General features: G+C 41.8%; 1 protein-coding gene across 6 annotated transcripts in view; it reads right to left on the reverse strand.

Moving 5' to 3' along the window:
* Positions 1–23,650, reverse strand: part of zfhx3 (zinc finger homeobox 3) — a 345,346-nt gene that overhangs the window by 256,239 nt on the left and 65,457 nt on the right. Inside the window, exons 4-5 of one of the 6 annotated variants that reach the window (XM_037094565.1) lie at positions 18,151–18,227; positions 3,064–3,188 (exon numbers count right to left, since the gene is read on the reverse strand). The exons of 4 other annotated variants lie outside the window; for them this stretch is intronic. The gene's annotated coding sequence lies outside the window, so the exon portion shown is untranslated. Of the gene's footprint in view, positions 1–3,063; positions 3,189–12,149; positions 12,313–18,150; positions 18,228–23,650 lie in introns of all 6 variants that reach the window. One more of the 6 variants, XM_037094568.1, reaches the window with a different exon arrangement.

A 23,650-nucleotide genomic window follows, 5' to 3' on the forward strand; every position in this document is an offset into this window, starting at 1 on the left:
TGAATGGTGAGAGTGGGGCAGGCGAGGGCGGGAGCGATTTTTGGAAGGGAGGGTTGTAATGAGCTTGCGGCAATGCAGGGCTATAGGAAACACTGCGTGGTTCTTCCCTCCACTGTGAGGCATCCATCTTAACAGCTGCACAGACGGAGGACGAGGAGAGAAGGGGAGGAAACAAGATATGGTGACACAAAACAGATGTGGTGGATTCCATGTTTCTGTCGACCTGCTTGCACTTTAAATCTTTGTATCACTCTCACTCACCCTCTCACGGTTTCAATCATTTTTTGGCTTATTCTCCTGTTTCATGTAGAATACTACGGATTTAAGTAGTACTTTATATTAATGCATCATGCTGACTGATGGTGAGTGTATGACTGTATTATCTCTACACGCAGGAAATCAGGATGCCGGGAGAATAAACTTCACTGACATATTAAATGCAGCCGTGTATCCGAATTTTCCCACTTAGTACTGGGCACTAAGTAAAAATGAAGAAAACATTTTCATATTAGGAGGATCCAAAAATGCATTCAAAATGTAATGACCTGTGCGCAACACCAGCCAGCCGACATCAATTTACTCAGGACCAAATCTGCTCAACATGAGCGCCTGCTTTCTGCAATATTTATGTTTGAGCGTCAGCTATTTTGTTGGTACTCTGGACTTAGAGAGTTGTTAATTACATGCACTTTAAGGCTCCCCACAGAGAAACACTAATTAATCAACAGTGAATTAGCATGCACAACCAGAATCATAACCCCTCTTCGCAAAGCACAGTGGAGTAAATATAGAATAATATACAGCCATGAGCGAGAAACAAACATGTTATCTTTGACTGTTTTTTGTGTCTATATAAATACTGAACTTGAGAGGGTGGCAGCAGTGGAAGTCCGAGCTAAACACAAACCACACAAACAAACATATATACGGTAAATGTGGAGAGAATAAAGACAAAACTATAAACAAAAAAAGGCTCTATTGACTGAAACACAGTGCCACCCACTATACTAACTTGCACTCGACTACAGAACACAGCGAGAGAGACGGGGAAGGAGAGGGAGAGACTCGTTAGCTTTGAATCTTCCCCCAACGCTGAAGAGTGGATAAACACAGAACCAAGTGGTGGAGCGTCTGTTTCTTCGCTGCCAGCTACCTTCGCTGGTGTTGCTTTATTATTTCATTAAGTGTAAATCCTGTCAGTGCCACAGCACCCCCAGCCTGGTCCAGTCCTGCCACTCCACCCTTAGCAGGTTAAATTATAATTTAATTACCGAGCCTTAGCTGTATAAGCTGCTTGGGAGCGCTGGCCCCCCAGAATAATTTGAAAAGATGGTGTCTCCCCTCATCCTCGTGCGCCTGATCCACCAGACCTGAGCCCCCTGGAGGCCCACTTCAATATCCCACCTAATTATCTCTCTCAAATCAGGTACCTATAACAGAGAAATATCAGTAATTAAGTTAGAGAGGGAGGGAAAAAAAAAACCTTATTGTTTGAGGATTTTTTACAGGATTTTTTTTTCTCTTGAAGTGCAGGGGAAGAGCTGTAGGTGTGCCCTAAGGAGATGTTTCTTCAAGCTATTTCTATCACAGAGTTTTCTGTATCTGCAGTGCAGCAGTGTTACTTTATCAGGGCCCTCAAACAACACTGTAACATCCTCTGACACCGGAGTTTATTCTTGGAGAGCTGTGTCACTACATGACAGCACAGCAAATTGCAATCAGTAGGATTTATTGTATTTGTTGCACAGATTTTGGCCAAACTGCCTCTGGGGTTCACACATAATAGATTTATGAATTGTATTAAGTTATAAGATATGTTAACGTCACCACAGCACCGCTACACTAGTTGCACTGCATGAAAGCATCAAGAGCCATGCCACAGCTACAGAACAGTAACTTCTCTGCTCATCTTTACTCTTGTTTGGGAAAGTACTGAACAACCTAGTGTGCTGAGCGTTTTACATGTTTCTATGTTTTTTATACTTGTGCAAGCTTAGACTGCAGCTTTTTAAATTATACAAGTTTGTCATAAGTTTTTTATTTCACTTTATTGATTTGCTTTTAACACATCACTTGATGATGTGCTCACAGCTGGCGAGCTGTGTAACCAGCACTGAACCGCTGCAGTTTACACTTAAGCAGCAGCACAAAATAATCAGTTTCCTCAACCCCAGTATCAGAGAAAGACATGATACGTTGTAAAGTGAAACAGAAAAAAAAAAGCAATTCTCTGTGAATCTGCGGTGGTGATGTTGTGTCAAACTCTCAGATGCAGGAAAAACAAACCTGTATATCAGCTTTGACAGTCATTGAGAGGGACAGTGACAACTATGTTTTATTGTGTCGCAAACACAGAAGAAATATCTTTTCATATGAACTTCCTTTGTCTGCATTTATTTGAATGTAAATACGACTCGCTACTACTGGTTTATTATTCCTTGTCAGATGATCTCTCGCCAAGAATGAATCATTTATGAGGGGATTTATTTTCAAAGAGAAATAAAATCATAAACTACTATGGCACAGGTTGTAAAAAACACTATATAATTATTTCTGTCCCAGAATAATGGTGTCATTTTCTTTGCACTAATTCAACACCACAAAATTGTGAATTTCATCCAAAAGAAGACATTATATGAGTCTTCGGGGAAATGTAATTTGAAGAAATCTGGGATCTAATACAGTTTATAATACCACTGAAAAGCAGAAAGTACTAATTTGCTATTCATACTGCTTTCATAACATAACTACAGTTTAGTTTAACTCAACCATGTCAGAGCGTAAAGCTCTGTTAAAAACCCTCTCCACATGAAATGGCCCCTTTTAACACTGATTTTTTTTTCCTTGTGAGACAAAGATAAGTAAATACAGAGGAGATAATGAATAGACTGGAAAATGAGCGTTGCCGCTCTGCACTGTTCAATCTCGGGGACAATTGCAGCGTTTTGGGAAAAATTGCTTGCAAGCCCCCCTCTCCGAACCTCCCACCTGCACCCCCCCATGCCCATCACACGCAGATGTACACACCTCCAACACACACACACTCACACTCACTCATCTCACCCCCTCTCATCCTATAATCCTCTGGCAAAGCCCTCTCTGTCCATGCGGACCCCCCACCCAGCAGGGACCCTGCCAAGGCAAATTAGAGAAGAGGGGAGGGGGGGGGGCTTTTGTTTCGAGGCACTCTGTGAAAAGAAAAAAAATCCAAATCATTTCTTGAGCTGGAGCAATTTGACATGCTGTGATAACTGCTCTGTCAGAAACTTCTTTGACATCTCTGAAAGAGAAGATTTTCTGCCACAAAACCAGAGCTCCATTTAAACACAGTCTTCAAAAAGAGCCACAAACTCATTAGGCTGTTTAATTACGCCCTGTTCGCGTCTCCCTCTGTCTATCTCTCATCTCTGTCAAAACAGAGGTAAAAACAAACTGGCCCCATCAGATGTAGTCTTAGCCTTCAATTTCACTCTTCTTTTTTTTTCTCGACTCACATCCCCCTCTTGGCACAATATCTCATCTGCCTTTTACCTTGTCGCTTCCCTTTTGTACCTGGCGTTATTTTGTGCCTGCAAGAACAATCTCTCCTCTTTCCCCCTTCCACTCAATCATTCTCGCCTTTGTATTATCCTCCAAACCAATAAGTTTGGTTGTTGTCTTGCTGTTATCATCAGGCCTTTTCTATAGATGGCCCACTTCTGTTCTTTGGGAAGTGATGTTGTTTGACCACAGTTCACTTGCTACCTTTCCCCTGCTTGCCAACAGTTACTTCTAGAGCCAGAGCCAGTCGCTGTTGGATGTACAATCACAGAGCAACAGCACATAAGCAATCAGATTCACTGACAGAGAGAAAATGTCCTGTTTATCTCTCGGAGTGTGTTGGCAGATGAAGAAAAAAGGATTCTCCCTGCAAATAAGAACTATAGTTTGTGTGTGGTAATGTTTTCTGAGGTGAATAGATGTAGAGGAGGTTTGTGACTAGGGACATTGATTTAAAGGTGTAATTTGTAGAATATGGCCAGAATTCAGACGTAGCTCCAAAAAAACAGGGGGCAGCATAAAAAGGATTCTTATGCCGCCCCCGAGACCTGTTGCTACTTGCTAGGGCTCCTTAGCTATCCTTAGCTGTAGCTAGCTAATTAGCTTGTGGCTCAGTTAGTCATGGAGCCAGTGGCTGGAATCAGGTATTCACCACGGGGAACAGGACCTAGAGAGAACACAACTGCCAAGACTGACTTAGGTCAGTTTGACAACAGGGAATATAGTATGGAGGTGATTTACAGTGGCTCTGACCAAGACTGTGACTTCAAGGATGATGAGAGCCACCAGGTGCAGACAGGAGAGGCAGGCAGGTTCAACGTGGTATTAAGAGACAGGGCAGGCCGGAGCTAGCTAGTTAGCATGCTAACTTTGGTAGATATCTCTGTAACGCATACATAACATCACCACTGTAGATCCTTTACACTCTGAACATCACGACCTTCTTTATGTCAGTACTGTTTCATTGGTAAATTTCTGATCCAGTGACTGTATTGGGTGACAATGCTGACCCCATTAAGTGAAATAAACAATCCATGTACCAATCTAGATTGTGTTTATGAATTATAATGATGCAATTTTTAAGCCCATAGCCAAAATGCACATAACAATATATGTGTTTATCAGTAACTAAACAGTTCTATTAGGATATACAATAATCCCTACATATTTAGAGCAACAGTGAAGCTACCCAAAGGAGCCTTTAGTTTGGAGGTATTTTCTGGGTATGAAAAAGAAAACAGGAAAGCAATTTGTGATCTGTGTGAGGCACAAACTTGCTGCAGATCTGAATGTACACTTCACTCATAAACACATGTATACAGTATCTAAACAATCATAACCCTTTTCTTAGTGAATACATAACACATTTGTTATTATATCTGAAGTTTAATCGATTAATCAAATGGCCAAAGCAGATTTGTAGTCAGAAGTGTTGTCTGCTGTTCATTCTTTGTAGTGGTACAGAACTCAGTAAAGTGACAACTACCTGGAGATTTTGTTTCCCTTTTGCTCACTGTTGAGAAAAATGTGTGTTTTCAATGGGCCTGCCTTTCTGCTTTCATGATATAACACTGTCCTTGTGGCCAGACATATCCATCCTTTAAAAAAAACAACACTCTGTCATCTTCTCGAGACTTGAGCGCTAAACAGGAAATTTGACTTTTGCAGATCCAATTACGGTGGCTTTGCCTCACCTCTTGTTGTTCTACAGAGCAGACACCATGCAAACAGAGCTTTACATCTCACTCTTCCCCTTTCAAACAGGGGTGTCAATGATTACTCTTATCTGAGAGAGAATCACTCCCTGAAAAACAGGAAAATCTCAAAGATATTCAGTGAACAGTTTTCTCAATAACCTCTCCAGCACCGCTTGTGTCTTTGAAAACACTCAATATCTAAATCAAATCGTGTCACTCAATACATTTTCCCCACCCTTTGAGATCAATGTATTTTACATCCTTCATCCCTGTCTGCCAATATCAATGATGGAGGAATATCAATAATGACAGCTACATTTGTATCTGTATCATTTCAGCAGTGGAATCTATTCCTCTCCTGCCCTCGACTCCCTCTTCACCCGCCAGCAGCTACACAGCTCATGTTCAGCCAGGCGCGTACAGGATATTAGCTTCTCTACCAGCAAATTTGCTTTTCACATCTATTTCTTTCTTCTTCTAACCAGTTCTTGGATGGCTTGTTATTGAGCTTAGTGTCCACAAATGCCATTGATCCAAGCCACAACTGGGATCCATACTCAGGCACTTTAACAGTCTCTCAGCGTGTTAGAAATACTAATCCTGCTCCACCGGCAGGCACATTGATTTTATAGATTTCCCCCCAAAGTTGTGATAATGATATATCATTGTTAAATTTGGTAGAACAAACTGCTTTGCCAATCTATCAATGCGCGCAGAGGCTCTGATTCAGAGATGGCCTACAAGTCCAGCACCATGCATTTTGCACTTTAGATGTCACTTTTATATCTTACATGCACACAAATGTTGGCACTCACTAACACTTGCTCATATATAAGCATACACACACTTACTGTATACCCAGAAACTAATATAAACACAAATCTGATGCCACCTTAATATAAGATGCAGTCATGCACCCTACACACTGGCTTTATCAGAGAGGCCCCCTGCAGGGTGCCGACTGTGATGGGTGGCACATGGGCTAAAGTACCTCCAAAACACACAAATTACCTAGACAGAAACAGACCTGCGGAGGGGAACTGCAGAGAAAAATGAGAAGAGGAATGTTTACAGTGAAAGCATGCTCATATTATAGCTGATGAAACATTGGGGAGTGGGGAGCAGTGCAGGCAGAGGTGAAAGATAGGGCTGGGAAGGCTGTGGGGCTGGGGGGTGGGGTGGCAGAAGGATGAGCAGGGGGAATAGTGAGGCCTGGAGAGGGAACTAATGGGCAACACGGCAACAGTTCAAACCGGAGGCGCAGCGAGGCAGCAGTGGCCTGACACAGCTGAAGGCCTCAGAGGAGTGCCAGGCCTATTAGAGCAAGATAAGGGCCTGTTTGGAGAAAGCATCCTCTCAATGGTGCACTGGGCAACAACACAGGCATGGGCATCAATTAAAGACAGAAAATATGACGTGGAAGTAGGAGCGCATTAAATAAAAACAACAAACTGCCAGGGCTCCTGCCCTCCCCTCTGAAGGACTGGGAATGGGCAGGGAGCATCAGTGCTGAAATATGGTCGATTTATTCTCCACAGCATTGTCGGGGTGGGGGGAGTTTATGATGAGGTGCAATGTAAAGGGTAGAAAAGAAATGAGTCTAGATGCCTTCTGGACACAGAGCTGCACACGCAGATGAAAGATGAGAGACATGGAGACTCACCTAAAAAAAAAAAAAAAAAACTCAAGCACAATCTTTACAAGAGAAAAAAAATCTTGCCGGTAGATGACTGCCACGATAACTAATTTAGCTTTAATTCACCTTCCATTCCTTCCCTTTAAGCCTACAGGCAGGATGTGATGTGCCAGACTGCAGTGGCCTAGATTTTTTTTTTTTGTGGACACAGAAACAGCCATCACATCATTTGACCCGTTTGGGAAACCAAACTGAATTAGAAAAATGGTACACTAATTGGCAACGAATCCTGTAAATTATCCCCTCGCTATCACAAAATTGTTATTCGCTGACTAAAGGGGTCAGGCCCTGCCATCACCCACAGGCTGTTTTACATCGTCAGCCCAGTAGTGTCCTCGCAAGGTGCCTGTCGACTGCCCTCTAGAAGGAGGTGTGGGCGGCAGACAGCCTTCATGAAAAACCGGTAAACAACAATGAGCCGAACTGACACATGCTACTGATGAAGGGGGAAAACAGTGAGGATCCTCCTGTTTTTGTTTAGAATAGTATGTGCGAGAGTACGTGGGCTTTTCTTTCGGTTCGGGCTGGGTTAATGTGATTTCTGTTCCGCCTGTCGGTTCCAGAGACCCAGCTTTGTGAGCAGTGGTCAGGTGAAGCCTGGACTCACCCCCCCGATGGCCATTAGTGTGGAAAGAAGACAACCAAATAAGCAGAGAAAAGCTTGATGTGCACAGGTCACTGCACAACCAGCAGTCAAAAAGCATCTCACCCTGTGTGACTGTTACAGCGATAACATGCAGCGGGAATCTAAGGACCCTAATTACTGGTCACTGTCGCTGAGGAGATATTACTCAGATTCTGGATGAATTTGTGGTGGTCACTGAAGGCAGTGGCAACACAGATTTGAGGTGAAGAGGTTGAGGATTTAAACATGTTCTATCTACTGTCCCCCCCAAAAAATGACTGTAGACAACACTTCAAGTTAAATAATAGCCATTAACAATTATTTAGTGCGTTTTCCTGCCCGAGGTTTCTTCACCATTTCCCTCGCATGCCATCTTTGCGCCGTAAAAAGCGCTGAGAGTTGGAGCCGGCAGTAAATCTTTAAGGATTTGACTTGCAAAAAGCAACTCATATATTGTTTATGAAAAAAAGCAGAGGTTTCCCCTCCCCTTCACCTGCCTTGGAGCACGTTGGTTTTATTTACTTATTTTTAGACTTGCACTAGTTAGAGAGAGGCACACTTGTCTGACTACATCTATACAAATAAAGATAGACCGTGTCCTCATCTGTCATTTCTCATAAGGAGAGTCAAAACTATTCTATTCACGTTAAAGATTCTTGGGTGACATCTTCAATTGAGTCAAAGAAGCCGTATTTTGTACTCTGCCCCTAAAGAAAGAACATAACATGGGGGTAGGATTGAGAAAAAATGCAGAAAGTGCCATCATAACATTGAAATATTATTGGGAAAAAAAGGTTTAAAAAAGAATCTGTCATCGTGTGTCAACTTGATCTACTCTGCAGAAACCTCCTTTTGTTAGGAACATATGGAAGAAAAAGGGGAGAGTGGGAAAATTACCCTCCATAATTGGCATCCTGATCAAGGACAGCCATGGCAGCCGAACAATACAACCTTTAATTTATCAGAACTCATTATGAGCTACCGCTATAATGCCAGAAGATATTAGAATAAATAGTGACAGAGAGCAGGGGAATCAAACACTCTGCTGCTGAATGGTTTTGTTAACGGCATGAACAACTCAGGAGAGTGACAGAGGGAGATTGTGTGTGTGCATGTGTGCATGTGTGCATGTGTGCGTGTGTGTGCGTTGGTGAGGGTACCAAACTGATGAAGGACGGGAGGGAATTGCTACGTGCCTCAGTGTGTGTCGCAGAGGGGTTCAGTAGCATACCTGTTCACAGTTCATCCTAATCATGACCTTGGCAGATAAACATGACATTGAGCAGAGGAGGATATTAATATATATGGGTGTCTGCTGTCTTCACCTTACTTTTTACTGTGACTGTAAAGGGCACACAGGAAGAAGTGAGCTGTCAGAGGGGGCCGGGGGGACGCCATTGCACGCTTTAACACAGTGTGGCGCCCGCTGGACGGGCCTGCTCAACTCTTGTGTCCATGGCAGATAATGGACACCTTACAGCTGAGTCGTCAACTTTAGCGTTTGGAGTTGATGGCGTGGAGCGACAGGAGAAAGCATCTTCGGCTCCATTATTTATCCCGGGCAGGGGCGCTTCTTTTTTTTTTGAGAGTCAGCAACACGCAATGCTTTGACCAGAGGAGCAACCGTCACTACACAATGTGTGTGTGTGTGTGTGTGTGTGTGTGTGTGTGTGTGTGTGTGTGTGTGTGTGTGTGTGTGTGTGTGTGTGTGTGTGTGTGTGCAAAGGAGATGGGTGTCAGTTGTGCGGAGCGAGAGAGGGGAGGTTAGACAAGGTAAGTAACTATCTCACTGTCATGATCTCAAAGCACAGCTTCAGAACACAACCAGTGCAAACACAACGAAAACGCTGGTGCATGTCTTTACCGCGAGACTGCTCCTGGCACAAATAACAGCAGGGGATAGTAATATACACCACAATATCCATATTTATGTCAATTAGGGGTGTCACATCATGTTAACTGTGATATAAAATATTAAACATTGATATCATGTTGATAAAACACATAAGATTATATGGTCTTAACCGTCCAGCAAAGACGTTCAGACTTGTGCATCTTCAGTTAATAGGCTGCCATTTCACTACTTGTTAAGTTGCTGATTGTTCTTTTTGCACAGTCTTTCTCACAGTTATGGTTACAGACTCCCGCCACCTCCCTACATATTGAGTGAGACACAAAACAGAGAAAACAAAGAGATAGAGATTAAAGATAGATTTGATTGCCAGCGTTTTATTCTCACACCACTATTACAAATTTCAATGATATTGCTGTGGTGAATTAGTTCTGCCAGGACAATCGTGTATTGAAAATCTGTCATAGTGACAGCCCAAGTGTCAATGCAAATTTCCAACACCAAAATGCCTTTTGAGTCTTCTTCTTTTTTATAACATTTTTGTTTCATTTCACAGAATATGTCAAACTGCTCAAAACATTATTTTTATATAAAGGATTTTACCTTACTAAAATATAGTCCACAATTACAAACTCAGGTCAGGAAACATCTGATGAAATGTACAAGCAAGAATGTGATCATATATTCAAGTAGACCAGTAGAGCAGACCAGGGCTGCCCAAAGTTGGTGATTTGTTTGTAGCCAAACATAAACTACTAGAAAATTGCACTTTCAATGCTTTTACAAGGTATTTTATTATTATGGTGTTTTTTGTGAGATGAAATGCTTTCCAAATGAGCATGTTTCATAATCTGAGTGGTGGGTGACATTTTGTGCAGGAAGTGAGTCAGTTCAGGGAACTTGGGATCCTAGCACTACAGATGTACTGAGAAATAAAAGACATTACATCCTTGAATTTTTCACCTGTTCTTAAGTCATAAACTAAGGAGGGCAAAAAAATGTGATCAGATTTTTTGCTCACTTGCTTCTCTGGGCTTTCGTGTGGCATCTTAGCAATATAATACAATAATGTTTGCCTTGATGTAAACACTTGTTTTAAGTTTCAGTTTTGGCCCTGCAAAGGAAAAAGAGTATAGGCGCAATAATGATGCAAATTTTGAAAACCAAATGGCCGCCAAGCAGGACCATGAGGTATGGTAGTAAAACCACTGTGTGTGTGTGTGTGTGTGTGTGTGTGTGTGTGTGTGTGTGTGTGTGTGTGTGTGTGTGTGTGTGTGTGTGTGTGTGTGTGTGTGTGTGTGTGCAAAGGAGATGGGTGTCAGTTGTGCGGAGTGAGGGAGAGGAGGTTAGACAAGGTAAGTAACTATCTCACTGTCATGATCTCAAAGCACAGCTTCAGAACACAACCAGTGCAAACACAACGAAAACGCTGGTGCATGTCTTTACCGCGAGACTGCTCCTGGCACAAATAACAGCAGGGGATAGTAATATACACCACAATATCCATATTTATGTCAATTAGGGGTGTCACATCATGTTAACTGTGATATAAAATATTAAACATTGATATCATGTTGATAAAACACATAAGATTATATGGTCTTAACCGTCCAGCAAAGACGTTCAGACTTGTGCATCTTCAGTTAATAGGCTGCCATTTCACTACTTGTTAAGTTGCTGATTGTTCTTTTTGCACAGTCTTTCTCACAGTTATGGTTACAGACTCCCGCCACCTCCCTACATATTGAGTGAGACACAAAACAGAGAAAACAAAGAGATAGAGATTAAAGATAGATTTGATTGCCAGCGTTTTATTCTCACACCACTATTACAAATTTCAATGATATTGCTGTGGTGAATTAGTTCTGCCAGGACAATCGTGTATTGAAAATCTGTCATAGTGACAGCCCAAGTGTCAATGCAAATTTCCAACACCAAAATGCCTTTTGAGTCTTCTTCTTTTTTATAACATTTTTGTTTCATTTCACAGAATATGTCAAACTGCTCAAAACATTATTTTTATATAAAGGATTTTACCTTACTAAAATATAGTCCACAATTACAAACTCAGGTCAGGAAACATCTGATGAAATGTACAAGCAAGAATGTGATCATATATTCAAGTAGACCAGTAGAGCAGACCAGGGCTGCCCAAAGTTGGTGATTTGTTTGTAGCCAAACATAAACTACTAGAAAATTGCACTTTCAATGCTTTTACAAGGTATTTTATTATTATGGTGTTTTTTGTGAGATGAAATGCTTTCCAAATGAGCATGTTTCATAATCTGAGTGGTGGGTGACATTTTGTGCAGGAAGTGAGTCAGTTCAGGGAACTTGGGATCCTAGCACTACAGATGTACTGAGAAATAAAAGACATTACATCCTTGAATTTTTCACCTGTTCTTAAGTCATAAACTAAGGAGGGCAAAAAAATGTGATCAGATTTTTTGCTCACTTGCTTCTCTGGGCTTTCGTGTGGCATCTTAGCAATATAATACAATAATGTTTGCCTTGATGTAAACACTTGTTTTAAGTTTCAGTTTTGGCCCTGCAAAGGAAAAAGAGTATAGGCGCAATAATGATGCAAATTTTGAAAACCAAATGGCCGCCAAGCAGGACCATGAGGTATGGTAGTAAAACCACTGTGTGTGTGTGTGTGTGTGTGTGTGTGTGTGTGTGTGTGTGTGTGTGTGTGTGTGTGTGTGTGTGTGTGTGTGTGTGTGTGTGACAGTGTCTGACCTCCTCAGGACACGCTCTGGCTCTGATGAGCTCCCTCACCAATACAGCACCTTTGTTTAATCTGCCTGTCCCTGACTTGCCTCGGCCCTGTCTCATTTTCCCCTGCAGACAGTGAAGAAAAGCTCCTCCACAGATGGGCAAAAGACTCCTTTCTCCTAATCTCCTGAAACACCACCGCAACACAAAAATGTTCTCCTGAGCCTCTGTGAAATATCTGTGAAATTAGCGAGAAGTGCTCAAGTCTCTGTGCAGAACCTCTTCTCACCTGGAAAATGGGCCCGTGCGTTTACCATCTGCCTTGATACAGGTAAAATGGACGCCGCACGGACACGGCAGCTGAAGTGGTAATATACTTCTTGTAAGGGATCAAATTGTCCTCAACACCCCCCACACCTCACCCCTCCCTCTTTATTACCCAGGCTACTCCACAGAAGGTGCTGAGTGGCTTCATTGTGCAGCTGATAGTGCATCTCTCATTAGCTCCCAGTGTGTGGATCAGAGTGGGGCCAAAGCAGGTTTTTATGGCTAATCTGATATATGGTGCTGAAGACACTGCAGTCTGGCCCCAGACAGGCGTACAGACAGAGGTCACTGGGGTCCAGGTCAGAGAAATGACGCATATGTGTCCATACACGAACACACAAACACGCACACACAGCCCACATGGTGATTGTAAAAATGCTCTGAGCAGATCATAGGCTTTGTAATATTCATAAAAATGTCAAACATTTTTAAATATCTATTACAGCAAGTTATTGATTGTCTAACACCATCCATTTGATCTAATTTAGCAATTTTGCTACAAAAATTACATCAAGCAGCACATAACACATGAGCAGAGGCTATTTAGAGGTGCAGAGGTCACTAATCACCCACTGTAACCTCCCCAATTATGCCACCAAACCCACACTGTACACACCCACACGCATTACATGGACAGGCCACAGTGTTAACTGACACTGAGCGCAGGAGCTCATTATCACCTTCCACTGGCTGTGAATGGCTTCCTGTCCTGGGCACCGTGCAGCACCCTGGCAGTGGGCTACTGCAGCCAGTCACAGAGAAGGAGAGGGGAGGCTTTTCCTCTAGTTTATCTGGGGCGTCGGGCCTCAGACCCAGCACCAGCCTCCTCAGCATTACTGGAACTGCTCGCCAGCATGAAGACATGAGCCGAGAAGAGGGCAACTCTACCAGTCAAAGCTGGCAGGTATAATTGCACTGAAAATCACTCTAAATCTGCTCCTAAAGGATCCCAGGGCATGGGAGATGTCAGCCCCAGTCCCATGCAGTGAAATATGTTAAGAGTGGAGTCTAGCTTTACACACACGCACACACACACACACACACACACTCACTTTCTCTCTCTTTTGGTCTCAAATGCGCAAACACACATTGCTCATATTCCCCCACACATTTGATTACACACTTGTGCACTAGTGTACATTGTGTATGTGTGTAGATACAGTAGATATAGTACACACACACACACACACACACACATCTACCAGAGAGAGAAAGGACGGATGAAGCTGTAGGGCTGATTCTGCAGGTTTTCCTCTTGGCATCAAGTCCACTCAACTGAGAAGACATTTCCTCATTAGCCAACCTCAGCTTTAGACAGCTGTGGGGCTCAGAGAGTGTTCATGACTGTATATATATGAAGGTGTGCACAGCAAGTGAGTGTGTGCGAGCGCAAGAAACACAGAGCAGGGATCATAGTGTCTGTGTTAGTGTGCGTAAAAAGAGCGGAGGCTGGGAGAGAAGAAAGAGGCCCGGCGTTTCCTCAAAAGAAGAAGATAACAAAAACAATCAAATCAGAGTCGAACAGAGTTTCAGTGTGTGCACTCCAGCAGCGGTGAGAGGTCTGCCAGCTTGACCTGCATCCCTGACCCCTCATCTGTATGTTGCTAACCTTGACTGCCAGGGGTGCTGGGCTGTGCGTCCTGTGTTTTCCAGCACAGACTAGGCTAGGTTCCTGGGCCAGTCAGAGAGTCAAGGCCAGGGCCAGAGATCCAAGAGAGGTGCTACGTGTCTGAGCCTGCCCTGCCCCACCACGGAGCAAGAGAGATGAGGGGATATGTGAGAGATAAATCACTAAGTGCCTCACCTTGGGTCACCGATCACACCAAAGGCCATCGGCAATCTCTATTTGAAGCACTGCATTTGCTGCTTCAGGGCTTTGCTCTCTGGCCTTGCTATAAATCAGCATACACCATCTAACCCCATCGCTGCTTTTTTTTTTTCTCCACATCCCCCCTCTTTGCTAAAGGTGCAATATTACATGTTAAAATACATAAAATACAAAACCCTGTCAGTTTGTCAAACACTGCCAAATGAGATGAAGGGAGGAAAGGTCATTCAACTGAAAGGCAGTTTTTTATTTCACTCACTAAAATCAATTAGTTAAATGTTGCCATTCATTTATTTTAAAATAATTCGGAACACACTCTTTGTTTTGTTTACTTTACTTTTGTTTTTTGAATTAAGTCGACTACTGGAAGCATATGGGTAAAGATTTATAATGAGGTCCTTGTAATTGCAGGGTTTAAGTCATTATAAGATGCTGAAGTGTTAATAATAGCATCATTAAGAGGTTTGTTGTTAGATGATATTCATAAGCACCCACAAGAAAAGCGTTATTAGTTTATAGATTGATGAAAACTAAAATAAAAGCTGTGAGTTTCTTATAATTGCTAGTAAAAACATTATAAACAATTGTGATTATTTTAACTGAATTACCTCTTTTGTCATTGTTACACCTGTAGCAAGCTAGTTTTGGTGCTTAACTAAGATTACATACTTTATCATACGTTCCTTTTTAAAGAATTTCTGATGTTATGAAATCATATGCAGTTATCCAAATGTAACAGAAACTAATCAAGTGACATTACTTTAACACTGTGATACTTGGATTACATTATTGAATACATTTTTTATTTTCTGTATTGGAATAGATTTAACCCTCTCATTCATGCTTGTAAGAGATTAACGACCTATCAACAAATGCATATAGCAAGGGCTTATAAATCTTTACCAGCATAGGTATTCAGTCAGTGTCTGAAAACACAGACGACCATTAAGATGCATTACAGCTTCCCTTGACTGCAGCAATAATTTAAAATAGCTAAACCAGAAACTTTCACAAACGGACTGTATGTCTAAGGTTCTGTGCTAGGTGCCGACAAAGATTAAGAAAAAGAGTTTAAGTCTAAAATATAACAGTGACACCACTGTTCCGTGTGATGAAAGTGCTAATCCCGGCGATGGTTGACACCAAAATTGCCCTGTGTCACTTGATTGCTCCTGACGCACACCGAAGTTCATGGCGAATCACCACAATACCAAATGGGCGAGAAAGAAGTCTGCACAAGCCTGACACAAGTTCCACTTAGACGAAAATAGAGCCCACAATGTCAACATTTGCTTGCGCTGCACAGTCGATGAAAAGAACCATGTGCCGGCAAACACGCATTGCAAACCCACCTTTCTTGGTGAGAGAAAAAGTGTAAATAATGGTTTCCTTTTTCCTGTTTCCTCTTTGTTTCATTTCTGACACGCAGACGTAGGTTTTAAGAGGAGGCATGATGCCAGCACTCCTGTCAGTTTTCTCTTGCCCTTCTTCCTGCTGTGTAATTTTCTATTCTTAATATGACAGAGTCACTTCTCCTGTGAAAAGTCATTTAAAGAGAGACACTGCAGGCTGCGTTTAATGATTTTCTTTATTTCTAAGTGTGTATCCCTGGTGATAGACATTTTGGTCATGGTGACTGAGGACAGCTTCTCTGCAAATTCTAAAAATACTTATCACAAATAATATATAAGAATATAAAAACATGTAATCTTTAAGAGCCCATGTGTAAAATCTGCAAAATCCTTTCACCCTTACATTACTTATTTTATTTCATATCCAAAACTGTGATGTGAATTATTTGCAAAACACATCTGACCCAATTATATGACCTAACGTTCTCATTTAAGGTAGTCTGGTTGATTTAACGTGACACTTGCTGGAGGGGAAAATAAATAAATGAAAGTAAACTGGCTAAAACCAGTTTTCCTGTAACTAAAGGCAAACTCTCTTTCATAGCAGTCTACAAAAATATGAGAAAAACCCCATTTACTGAAACATTCCTGGTAAGAATCTGAACGCTGCAGACAGCTCATTTCGACAGTTTTGAGACCTCACACAAAATCAAAATTAAGCACACCCAAAGCCCGAGTCTGAATGTGATGAGCTCTCGCTGTGCATCTCCTTGACTTATCTGAAGAACTATGTGTGACTTAAGTCAGCGAACCCTGAATTGCAGCCTCAGAGACTGTCTTTATTGTGAAAAGGTGTGCTATAAAAGAGGAGAAATCCTACTTAGGGAGCTGGCTGCCTAGAAACTGTCTTTGTCCCCAGCCTGTCCAAAAGACAGTCTGTCAGGCTTGCACTGCCTTGAGTGTGACTGTTCTCCTTCTCTTCCCTTCGCTCCTTCTCTCCTCAGGTGTCATAATGGCGGCAGGCCAGGCCTTGATGGAGGTGAGATGGGAGTAATAAAGAGTGATCCACAGGGAGCAATGCGTGGGTGGCACATGTATGGCATTGCTGTATCACTATGGAACAGCGGGCCTCGGTGCTGCAGGAGAATGCTTTTACGCTGAAGGAATGCTGCAGGTGATACACACAATTACATGACATCTAGCACCCTGACAGGCTGACACCCACCGACTGCGGCCATGTTTTTATGTGTGTGGGGGTATATGTGCATACGTGTATGTGCGTATAAGTGCCGGCGAGCGAGTGAAAAACAACACAATAATAAATGAAAAGCCAACCTGGTAGTATGAAAAAAAATAAATAAATAAGTAGAAAGAATGAGAGTCCAGATTTATTTCCCACAAAAAATGAACATCCTATTAGGACTGGAAAATCAGTCGTCTCACTCTCGGAAAGATCTGCATCAGCCATTCAGGACGAATCCTAATAATAATAATCAGAAGACTTGAAGAGGAAGAATAAAGAATTTTAAGGAGGAAAAAAAAATACTGTGGCACAGTTTGGCTTCAAATATGCTCATGATTGAGGGAAAAAAGGGTACGGTTGAGAAAGTGTCAAAGAGAGGGAGAGAGGAGTAAGTAAGAGTAATTTTACTTCTTCTATTAACCTGACGTGATTACAATAGCCTGATGGGCCGCCTTATTTCATGGAATATTAAATTCAAATGCGGCTCAAAGGAAGGACAGCGCCGAAGAGGGGGAAGGGACAGTATATCCTCTCGCTGAAGCCTCAGCTAGCCTCCACTGGCCGGCAGGCGTTCTCTCCTGGAGCAAACAAACAGTCTCTGGTTGCATCCAGGATGTGTTTGTGACTGCTTCTGCACAGCATGTGTGTAGCCCTGCTTTATATATTATATAACTACTATTTCAAATAGCTACTGCAGGGAAACCTAAAGAGCGCAAGAAAGCTGTTACCTATAAAAACTTGAAATCACGTCTCTCCTTGTCTGGAGTGTCCGTGAAAACAGAAAGCACATAAAAGAAATTGCATTAAAAATTAATAAAGCAAATCCTTTGATTTTTCTTTTTAAACTCCGAACTGATCATCTTTAAAATAACCTTTTGTAGCAACACCTTTGATTTGAATGCTTCGACTGTGAGAAACATACCACAAAAAACTCAAAAAAACAGCAGTTTTGCAGGTACTAATTGTGCTAACGGAAGACTGTTTTAATCTTTTATCATTTACATGTGTAAGCTCAAAGTAGAAATATAATAAATAAGTAAATATCAGGATTTTTTGGTTTTTTATTCATCTACAACAGGCCAGTGATGTCCACTGCAGGATTTCAGACAGGCAATTGATTTTCAGGTTTAAGGTCAATGTTTATGGAAGGTTGGTTGCAAACGGCAGTGAAAACAGTTGTTCTACTTTAAGAACTACAGGAGAGCACGCTCACAGATTTCATGGTTAGTGGCTTTTTTACCTTGTTACTATAGTATTTTGTGTAGCACACCTCACCTTTTTTTCCACATGTAACAGTTCAGTTAGCACTACTGCTCCATTGCTCTCCCTTTCACACTTGAATACTGCAACATCTACAGAGACACAGTGAAGGATGTAACGTACTGACTGTAAGTAGCAGTTAGAATATAAAACAGTCATCTTATCAAAACATAATGATGAATATCTTCAAACACATGTAAGGACAGAAAGGATACCGCATGAACTGACCGCGCTATTTTAACATTTTTTATTCTATGCTTTAAATTAAACCCAAACATGCATAATAATAAAATCCAACGAAACAGCAGCTGTCATCCACTGTAATGGCAGAGAGGATTATGGCAGTTCTATGCAAGCATCAACAAATTAATCTGAGCAACTTTACAGCTTGGTAGTAAAGACAACACGGCACAGCGTCTAAAACTCACTGAAGCATTTAAAGATGCAAGTACTGTGGGTTTGTATTGTTCGGGGGATGCTACCGTTTCCCAGTTTTACAGACTTTACAAATTAAAATAACAAACAAAATGTGATTATTTATCAATAGCAAGTGTGTCATGTATGGCTTTTTGAGCGTGAGGGGAAGCGTGTGTGACATTTATGTAAGGTTTCCATTTAAGTGAGGATGTCTCACCGCACACTTGAATGCCTGAGAGGAGAATGCTGCCTCCACTTGGCCGTATCTAATGCATAGCAGGCCTTTCCTGTAGCACCCACACCTGCACAGGCACACATTATACTGCGCTGTATATACTGTTTCAGCGGCTGCATGCTTAGAATACAGGAGGCTAAAGAAGGCATTTGAATCTTTCAACTTGTTTTGTGCTACAGATTTAAAGACTGATGATGATACATAAATGATATTTGTTTTATTTCCTTTAATTTCAGATGAGGTTTGGGGCTCAATTTTTGGATTGATGAAGATATCGAATTCAAAAATGCTCATTAAATTTAGATGCTATACATTTGTAGCAATCTGTGCACCGCAAGATTTTATTTAATGCTCTTTAGTTCATTTCTGACATATGACTGTTCCCTGAGACATTTTCTATCATGGAAGCACATGTCTGTTCATGCCACTCCTTGTTTTTTGGGGCTTTTTTTTCTCTTTTTTTTTTTTTTTAAACATGAAATCTGACAGAAGGCTGCGACAAAAGAACAAGATAGAGAAAAAAAAAAGTCAAACCCCATAAAGACTACTGAATTAAAATGAGGCTTTAGAGCACAACTTCGCAACACACATTTCCGCAGCTAATTTTAAAAGCAGGATAACAGCCTCTTTTTATACATATCCAGCATGTTTTAGAGGCTAGATTTACTTTAGTGGACAATGAAGCCTGAATGGCAGCATAACATTATGGCCCAGGTGGTAACTGAGGACTCACGCTGTCACTAGCAGCACCATGTCTGCGTGGGCTTACTAAATACAGGAAGTGGAAGAACAAGAACACACAGAGAGAGAGAGAGAGAGAGAGAGAGAGAGAGAGAGAGAGAGAGAGAGACAAAGCCGGTCTGCATTACACTCAACAGCTTACTTTAAAGAATTCATTCCATCTCCTGGAAAAGCTGGACTTGTGATGCCTCATTTCACAAATGTACCTCAGACACTTCGTCCACAGTTTTATAACACTTCATCAATGAGAAAAACACAGCTGCACTGCTACGTTGAGGGGAAATGAAGTTAGAAGGCAAACTCATCATTAGTCTTCAAATGAAATCAGATGAGAGCGAGTGTTCAAGCGTCGTTATCCAGACCGGGCTTTTATGAGCAAACAGTGTGCCTTCATATGGGATGCATAATAAGCACCTCTACCCTCTGGGAGAGTACAGCCATCAATGCAACTGTGCCGTGTTGTGATAAACCTCTTCTATCAGCGTGTATCTACAATGGCTGGGTGTAATAACAGAATAGGACACCACCTCACCTGCATCACAACAAAACCCCTCAGGAGCCATAATGATTAAAAAAAAAAAAAAAAAAATGTATCGTTGTTCCAGCTTCATAATTACATACAATCCATATTATGGCAATCTTTTCATGAAAATGTCACAGCAATCCTATTTAATATGCCGCTGACGACATAAGGAGGATTTCTACAAGCCAAAGAGACTTGGAGATATGCTGTTCACATCAGAGGATACACAGATCTCACATTCCCATGTGCACTGCTACGTAGGTGGGACTTTAGGGAGGAGCAGCGAGTTGGGATAACATCCATAGGGGAAGGGGAAGATCTCAATTCAGTAGCCGGTGTCAGGAAGTGCGTGAGCGACTGGTGTGTGTTTGATCAGCACACTGGATCTGTACCAGCTCCGATGGTGCTGTTCTGTTGCTGAGGGATCATGTGACTTGTCTGTGCAAGCGGCAAGTAAAAGAAGATTTCACTATAAATAATTATTGCTACAATACATTGTAACTGTAGTGACACTAAATGGCAACTATCAAAAAACCACAAAAAACTCAACAGACTACACAGAGGATCTTCATCGTTTGACCCTCGACAAAGACCTGACCTACTTATTGCTGCAACCGGTCAGTTATTGCACAGCAAATATGCAGTTTACAGTAACTGTGTCTCAACAACGTACTGTATTTCTATGCACATTTCAAAGTGGCCCATTAAGAAAGGCAGACGTAAAGTGAAAAGCTGAGTGACATGTTATGTTTCCTTTGTGTTTTTATAGGTTTTTTTGCATAATTTGAGGTTCAGCGAGTACTCTTTTGATACTTCATCTTGTTAAACTCTCTTCTGTGAGGATTTAATTCATTTCTGACCGAAGAATTGGTGCCACCCACTGCTTATCTCAGTCGTGGATGGAAACCGTCTTCACGTACATTTTCTAGCGCCAATTTTCTTTGAATTTGGTAAATTTGTATGGCATTATGGTTTAGATTGTGATCTCATCAACATTGTAAAAGTGGTCTTAAAAATGCTGGTTTCATGCGTGGTGGAGCTAAAAGACCGAGGCTAACAGTAACATGCATTCATCATTCATTCTTTTTTCATTCTTATATTGCAGTGTGAAGCTTGTTAGCTCATTCGAGTGATGCTTTATTATTATCATATTATTATATTTTCAAAGCTCTCGTGGTAGCGGGACTGTGAAATTCCCTGAACCAGATAAAGTGCAGGGAAGATTCACTAAACCTACCCTGATAAAGCATGTTAGCATCCAGGACCAGCTCCAACACAGTGGGGATACACTACGAAAGAGTGGATATCCAGGTCTGAATGACACTTTTTTGTGACATAACCTGTAAGTCTACATAATAATGTAGTTAGCAAATGACGTACTTTTTGTTCCTTGGATGTAAACTTTAGGATAGGCCTGTGCTGCAGGCAATAGCCATAAGCCACTTAGCCAGGTATGCTAACCGTAGCACCCCCCATTTTGGAGCTGATAAACACACTATTAAATCCATTCTGTAGACGTTGGATGACGTTTATTTAGCCCTCGATTTGATTATAAGTCTCTGCCAGCTTGAATGCTTAAATCTATAATGAAGGACAATATGAAAGCAGAGTATATCCTCAAAGCTTCCATGAGAAGTATAATTGTCACAAGTTCACCCTGTCCTCAGCAAGCAACGCTTTGAACTCCAACCTCGGCTCAATGGCTAGTGGCATCAGTGCTCCAGAGAGGCAGAAAGATGGAGTTAGTCAGGGGGGATGGGGGTGAGAAGAAGAAAACTGATTGACCTGAACTCAGACAGCTTTCACCTTCTGTGGCAGATAATTTTTTCACACCTTTTCCATTTTGCCCTTCAAATGGCCTAGTCCTTCATGCGGCGGCACACTAAAATTAACTTTCCATTTTCACAACAATACAGCTTGGAGTGGATGTTAGCAGCAAGACCATGACGAGTCCGACTTGGCCCGTGTAAGTCTTGAATTGGCTACGGAAAAAAAAGAGATGACCACTGTCACACGTGTATGTATTTAATAATTCCAAACACTAACAGTGCGACTGCGTGAGCAAATTCACGCAGTTAAAATGTACACGACTCATTCTCGTTTCCCAAATCTACTCTCTGGCTTTTGAAATCAACACGTGGTTTTGTTTTGATGCGATGTGAGGAGGGAAAGCAGAGGGCGGAGAGAAACACCACATACAGGGTGTTTACAGATCTCTCCGGGCTCGCCACATGTGATTACAGTCTCATGTTTAACAGACCAATTAAGGTTTTTATGGAACACGGGGCCTTTGCTGCAGGAGGGCTGGCACAGCGCTCCTCTCGTCTCTCTGTGTTAGTGTGTTTGGCATTTAAACACTTTCATTCCAAAGTCAATTGTGCCATCACAACCACATCCCTGATAGGGTTACAAGAAATCAAGGTGGCTCGTTTAAAACGAACAGAGCTATCTAAAGGCAGAGGACACTGCCAGCAGATTTGAGTGTACTTCAGAGAACCTTTTATAGTTGCATGATCGAGACACTTCAGAGACACTTTTTGTGGTGCTGTAAAAGTGAGAATAAAGGCTAGTAAGTACTTACAAACTCCCAGAGATTTCCTTGTAAGGCATAGGCCGTGTAGACTACGATCTGCAGTGCTGTGGGTGGAAGAGCCCACCCTCAACAGCCACCAGAGGAGAGGATACCTCCTCCTACGTTAAGAACACAGACCTCCAGTCTGCGTCTCCCCACTGGTAGGCCCTAATCCCCTTGTAGACACCTGAATCATGGGAGCTGTTATCACACAGGACCACAGGAGCAGCAGAGTGGCCCTTCCATGACACAGCCTCACAGTCGAGTTGGCTCAGTCTGGGGTTTCAGCAGAGTACTCTGTCTGTACTGTCTCTAATGTTTGCACGCCATTATGTCACGTTTTAATATTCAAAGTATTTTGCACTTCACTTCTTATACTTTACGCAAGTTCAACACTAGGTGTATGATTATGATTTTGTCTATTCACCTGTGTGCCTTCACATCCCTGCTTCCAAAAATTAAAAAAAAAGGAAATCATTTGCAAACAAACTGTGTTTGACCAGCTACGGTTCTACGAGGTGTTTCTGAGCCCAGGTCGTGATAGCCCTTATTAATTATGTGTTTTTCACGAAGTGGTGAGCCTCGCCCCATCCCTGCTTGTGAACGACTGAGCTTTTCAAGGATGCCCCCTTTCATACAACGAGACCATCTCCCATTACCAATGAACCTGTTGACCTGTGGGATGTTCCAAACAGGTGTTTCAGAGCATTATACAACTTTCAAATTCTCTGAAATATCTCTGAAGAAATGTTCATATTAAACATATCTGCAAAATATTGACTAATGATGTTTTGCAGTTGGTTTTCCTGCAGTGTTTGCTTCAGCAATACAATATCAACTCGTAGCAGCTAAAGCATGATGAACTGTTTTGGTTATGTTTAGGCACAGTTAAAGAACAGGTTCAAAACTTTTGTCTGTCTTAAATTTCAGACAAACATTTGATTACGTTTTTGCACAAATTGAAGGGAACATTAAATGGACACTATGTGCAGACATTTACAGCAAGCTACTCAAAGTGGGAGAGATT

This window comes from Acanthopagrus latus, chromosome 4, assembly GCF_904848185.1.
Source record: "Acanthopagrus latus isolate v.2019 chromosome 4, fAcaLat1.1, whole genome shotgun sequence".
In the NCBI taxonomy this organism is placed as follows: Eukaryota; Metazoa; Chordata; class Actinopteri; order Spariformes; family Sparidae; genus Acanthopagrus; species Acanthopagrus latus.